Source organism: Festucalex cinctus, chromosome 5 (assembly GCF_051991245.1).
Source record: "Festucalex cinctus isolate MCC-2025b chromosome 5, RoL_Fcin_1.0, whole genome shotgun sequence".
In the NCBI taxonomy this organism is placed as follows: domain Eukaryota; kingdom Metazoa; phylum Chordata; class Actinopteri; order Syngnathiformes; family Syngnathidae; genus Festucalex; species Festucalex cinctus.
In genome coordinates this window covers 5,326,143-5,332,500 of record NC_135415.1, presented here as the reverse complement: position 1 = coordinate 5,332,500, position 6,358 = coordinate 5,326,143, and the positions used below count along the sequence as shown (strand labels likewise).

General features: G+C 39.5%; 1 protein-coding gene across 5 annotated transcripts in view; it reads right to left on the bottom strand.

Moving 5' to 3' along the window:
* The window catches only part of lix1 (limb and CNS expressed 1), a 37,944-nt gene that overhangs the window by 21,543 nt on the left and 10,043 nt on the right, over positions 1-6,358 (bottom strand). The window contains exon 1 of one of the 5 annotated variants that reach the window (XM_077522477.1): positions 5,370-5,732. The exons of 3 other annotated variants lie outside the window; for them this stretch is intronic. The gene's annotated coding sequence lies outside the window, so the exon portion shown is untranslated. Of the gene's footprint in view, positions 1-1,107; positions 1,917-5,369; positions 5,733-6,358 lie in introns of those variants that run through there. One more of the 5 variants, XM_077522475.1, reaches the window with a different exon arrangement.

The window sequence follows — 6,358 nt, the reverse complement described above, 5'->3', positions numbered from 1 at the left end:
AGCTATCTGACAAAATATAGTCAGGCAAAAGATTTCAAAAAGGCATTCCTTTATGGACTCCAACGAATCACCGTTAAGTTATTATCCATTTCCATAACAAAACATGGAAGAGTGGTCAACCTTCCCAGGAGTGACCAGCCTACAGAAATGACCCCAAGAGCACAGCGATGAGGGTCACAAAGGAAGTCAGGACAACGTCGAAAGAACTGCTGACCTCCCTCGCCTCATTTAAGGTCAGTGTTCATGACCTGACAAAAATGACTTCCATGGCAGCATTCCAAGGCGAAAAACACTGATGACCAAAAACAACAGAAGGACTCATCTTACTTTTGCAAAACACATCTGAATGATTCCTAAGACTTTAGGAAGAACTAGAAAAAAATGTAACAAACATGGTGTTGTTGGTCTGGGGCTACTTCGCTAATTCAGGACATGGATGACTTGCTGTGATTGATTGAGCCATGCATTCTGTTCTTTACCCAAAAAAAAAAAAGTCCTGAGGTAAAATGTTTGGCTGAAGTTCATTTGGGTTCTGTATTACGACTGATCAAAAACACAGCAGGAAGTCAAGTTCTGAATTTCTTAAAAAAAAACAAAAAAGTGGCCTAGTAGGAGTCCAAACTTGAATCTGATTGAAATGTTGTAGCATAACATTTAAAAGGTGGTTCATGCTGGTAAAACATCCTGTGTTGCTGAATTAAAGTAATTCTGCAAGGAAGAGTGGGCCAAAATATCCCCACAGAGATGGGAAAGACTCATTGTCAGTTATAGAAAACGCTTGATTTTGGTTGTTGCTGCTAAGCAATCACCTTCACACAGAGGATTTAAAAGCCTTCATGACACAAACAAATGAAATGAAAATGAAACGAACAAATGAATGAAACAATGAAACAAACATTTGGCACAGTTATAGCGAGTAGTCTTGCAGCGAGTGTGAAACGAAAGAGCGGGACGAAGATGGTGGCTACCGTGGTTAATGCTACAGATGCTTCAACCAAAGAAGTTGGGGCTAATGCGTTGATGGATTCCTGTCCTGAGTACAAGTGGGGGTGTTGAGAGATTGTTCATATGTACTCAGTACAGTGTTTTAAGTGGGCCTGAACGCACCGGTACGGAGCTCCGGCACTTCTAAAAATCTCCCTTGAGCGTTCCGGTACTTCTCAATGTGCAAAGAACGTACTGTCACAGTTTGTCAGCGTTCCGGTACGCTTGACAATACATATTTTGATCCCAAAATGCTGTTCCTCCAAGGGCCGTTCGTCCACTGACTTACATATAATATAGAAGTCCGTGTGCTGATCACCAAGCGCATGATTACTCTAGTCGTGATATATATATCAGTGCTGTACGACAGAAGCGTGCTTGCGTCATTCAACGTGATGCCAGCATAGCCCGGTGCTTTTTTTTTTTTTCTACTAGCCCGATCCTAGCCGACCCCAAAGCGTGTGTACAACCATAATTCTTGAGTTAAGAAAATGTTAAGAAAATCGCTACTGTGCTGTCCTGTCTCAAAGCTTAAAAAAAAAAGATCGTCAGACTTCGAGGTGGATTCGCAGGGACGTAAAAAATAAATAAGTAGAAAACATGGATTCCTCATGCCAAACAAGTGAAGCCAGGGGTAAGCTTATTTTTTTGTCATGTTGCAGGGCTCTTAGTGCTGCTCTTCTCTTTTTTTTCAGTCTCTGAGCGATTGAGGGGGCGTTTCCCCTGGCGCCGCACCTGTGGTGCATCAACAATTAGGCGATTATAAGGACTCTGACGTCAACTGGACGACGTCGGATTATTCTCCAAACCTACAGTCATTGCCTTGTGTGTTTTGCCATAGTTTAGATTTGCTCTCATTCCTGCGTAAGTTTTTGCTATGTTGTTTTGTGTTTTGACTTTTTGCCTGTTGTGTTTTTTAATAGCCCTTGCGTTATTAGTGGATTTTTTCATCTTGCCTTGTGCAAGCACCTTGTGTTCTCCCATTTTTCCATCCTGGCTTGGTCCAGCGCTTTTTGTTGTTCACCTATTTTTTGAACTGTAATAAATCCCTGTCAAAATCCTCTGTTGCCCGTGATTTTGGGATCCACCTCTCCAGTTCGTACTGGACTCTGACATTTTTTTCTCCTCTAAGGCGAACAAAAATATCAGTGTGTGGGTTACGGTTTTACCAATAAGTATAACATAAGTGTGGAAGAAACTCTAAATGCAGATTTCCTCAGTAATAATGTGAATATAAATTTCTTTATAAATATCTTAAGATATTTTTCCAACTGCTACTCCAAGCAAGTCTGCATCATCATGTTGTCAGAACCATCAACAATGAAATGAAAGCAGGAAAGTGGACTTTCCTCGATGTAACACCAAACTCGGGACATCCATCCAAAGTTGCAAGAACTAAAAAAAAAAATAAAATAAAATAATCCATTTACACAAAACGCATGTAATAGAATTATGGGAATGCTGAAAACATCCCACATGTTATTCGGATTTTTATTCACAACTTTTTTGCCGTGTAACAACTCCCATACAATACTTCCGATTTACACCGTTCAAATTTAAACTTGCTTAAAAAATTCACGGATTCCGGGGTATAGATCATCTAAGTTACTTACAGTACTCGCACATTTTGACGTTAAATATCAACTTTTCCCCATTCAATTTCAATGGGACTGACAATGAACTTTTTCTAAGTCCCACTTTCCACACCCACTTCCATACATACAACTGATCATCAATACCAGGGGCCTCATTTATAAAGCTTGCGTACGATCAAAATGAGGCCAAAACTCTACGTACGAACATTTCTGCGCCAAAGGTGGTATTTATAGAAAACAAACTGAACGTGAAACTTTACGCACCGCTACGTCAAGTCTGGACCTACCGTACGCAATCCGCACATTCTGGAGATGTGAGAAAACAGCGACACAATCGGCTTTGTGGTGTATTTCTATTCCTCAAATGCCATGTATGCTGGATTTTGGTCACATTATAATATTTTGCAGACTTGCTCCGACGTCACAAGCACGCAGCGGGGAGGAAAGCTGCATGCGAATAAACATTTTAAACGCCCGTCTTCTCTCATTGATCATCTTGAAAAAGCCTCATGCAACAAATCACATTAGTGAAAACTAATGTGGACACATATGCACGCATTACATCATCGCGCAACAATATGCGTCTATCGTATCAGCCGATCGCCGTGCAATTTCCATTGAAGGCTAAATAAAACTATGTTGACACAAGACAATAAGGATACAAAATAAAAAAAAGCTAGAAAAATGCAATCTAGTACAAGCATCTTTGCTATGTAAATAGGGTTTTGTTATGCAAGTACAAGAAAGAAATGCGCGCATCAGTCATAAACGTACACAACGCGATCCACGCAGCCGTGATTCTGGATGAGGATCCATAAACAACACATTGGGAATATTAACAACAATAATAGGGCGGCCTACTGATCGCCTAATTTTGAGACAATTTAGTAAGTCCGAGTAAAGACAATAAAAGTGTAAGCGGTTGATGGATGGATGGATGGATGCATTATTTTTATTACTATTATTATTTTATTTTTTATTTGTTTATTTTTTTCCTTCTTAAAAAAAAGAAAAATATAATAATAATAATAATAATAATAATCTGCTACTGCGCCCTGCGGCTGCTCGTCCTGCTTGCTTTTACTGGCCTTCCGTGACTCGACCCCTTCAATGAGGGTTTCAATGACATCCTCTTTTTATTATTTATTTATTTAATCTTTTGGTTTTTTTTTTTTATAAGGACCTATTGTTCACACAAAAATATATGTACATCATGGTGAATTTAGCCTTCTTTTTTGCCTTTCATTGACCGTCCAAATTGTTTTGATTTGGTGTTCGCCAACACGTGCTGCTTATTAATACGCAGATGAGTTGATTTCCATTGTCAAATATGGAGTGAAATAGCCGGACTTGGGGCGGGGAACGGCTTGGAATCTGCTGCGCACACAGGTTGGGATCGTGTGGCATTTATAAAGGACCTTGCGTGCAGATATGCGTGTGTGTCTACGTACGGTTTTATAAATCTCTTTTTTTTTTCTGCGTACGTGAGTTTTGAGTTCCGTTCGTACGTACTTTTCTGAGCAGGTTTTCACGCACAGTTTTATAAATGAGGCCCCAGCTCTGTGATACTGCTCAGGTCTTTTTATTCATTTATCTTTCAACTTCAATTAAAACTTTGTCATTTTCACATAATGTATCTTTCAATTTACTTCACAAGTATCAGCTTAGCATTCAGCTTTTGGCATTCAGCTTTCAGCATTCCCACGCAATTTCTCCAGAAATTGCACTTCGTCGAGTATCAAATAAATAGCCTTATACGATGTGATCATTAATTCAGACGATATTTATTGAAGTTGTGTCAACACTGACACACAACATGATCCCAAACAGGCACACACACAAAAAAAAAAAAAGTGAAATAAATTACCGGTAAGCTTTTAGTAGACTCTCCAATAATTATCGGTAAAAATTTCTTTGGGAAATGTTTTTGTCTTTTGGTGAGGTTTACTTAAAGCAGCTATATGGAAGAGTTAAAATTTCAAATCTCTACTGCCACCTGTGGCCGAAAACAAACTGCACGCTCATACACGCTGCGCGCATTCGTACGTGCACGACCTCAATACTGAAGACTGGGCTCTTCATATCCAATTAAACGATGTTTTCAGAGGTAAGAAGTTTTATAATGTTATACAAAGCTGGCCACTTCACGGGATGAGACTCTCGATCCCCACTAAACAATTGATGTCCACGGGACGTGCAGATCATATTGCTTTAGTCGGTCGAAGTCCAGTCCTGTGCTGTACTCCAAAACGATGTGCAAATTACGTCAATTAATTGGACCTCATTCCGATGTTAATATGCAGTTACATATTGTAGTCACCCCGCACGATGGACGTCAACCTGATTCTAGTCATTATTAGTGTATGTCGCCCCCCGGCTAGCGTCATTGTGCATGAGCCGAAAGGTGGGCTGTCCATTTATGGAAATTGACGATTGTGAAAAACATATAGACCCATTCACTACTTAGTGTGATATGGCCGTGAATGTTATCGCCATTCAGTAGTACCGTTCACATTCCGTTAGCATAATGTAGCTACAATAGGCTGTTTTCATGGAGGAAAATAAGGCAACATTTAGTCTGATTGAAACGCCGCGGAATGGAACGTCTGTTCTTCATAAAGTCATTCTGTTCTATTACATTCAACTTCGCCGCCCTTTTCACGCTAAATGTTGCAGTCAACCTCACTTTCACCCCAATAGTTACGACCGAGAAGTGATCGATCTTGAGGTTACTGCTATTTGAAAACAACACATTTTTTTTTTCTAAATGTCAAGATACTCGCTTCTTACCTTTTGGAGTAGAAAGCCAGCTGTGAATCACTTTTCTAATCCAAGTCCGATCTCAACTCTCTCCACCGCTGAAATGTCAAACCAATGTTCACTCTCGTTCTTGCCCGGCGTCGGTCACTATCAAGTTTAGATTTTATTTTTTTTTCGTGGCACTTGACATTGTTTTCAATTTTTTTTTTTTTAAACAGCCTTCCGCGGAGTAAAAGCGGGTTTCTGGGGCAGCGAAAATCTGTACTAGTTCCGTCTTCGCGACTACAGGAAACAACTGACGAGACCGTGCATGACGTCACATCTCGCAGACAGAGGGCGGGAAATTCGAAGGATTCGGACCGGACGCTTCCTAAATAATATTGGCCAGAGGCTTGTAGGAGTACCCATTGTGAACAGCTATGATGTTGATCTACTAATTAGAATATGTTTCAGTCATAAATGGTCAAATAAAAAAGCTATTGTTAAGATATTTTGGGGGGAAATCCTCCATATAGTAGCTTTAAGCTTAATTTTCATTTTACTTTTTAGTACTCGCCCATTATTTCCCTGTTAAGAGTCTTATTTCTTCAACTTACTGTGTCCAGGAAAATAACTGACTGATGCTTTATCGTCACCTAGTGGCTGAAAGTTATATTGTACCTTGAGAGTCTCCTTCATCAACAGCTTTGATGTAACTTGCTGTTTTGGTATGGAAGCCCATTCCCGCCAGTTTTTATTTTTATTTTTATTTTTTTACACGTTAGAACGGCATTGAGAATTTTTTTTTTTACACCGTCAGTAACCGCCAGTATTTTTTTATTTTTTTTTGTACACGTTCGAACGAGAATACGCCAGTGGAGAAAAAAAAAAGTTTGAAACAGTTATGAAGACCACATCACACTCAACGAGCATCTAAAAGTCAACTTTATTAAATTATTGTACAATTGTACTTGGCAACATGTAATGATGTGATTTGTGGTGTTTGTGGTGTTATAGACCTATATGCCATAATAGCCCAT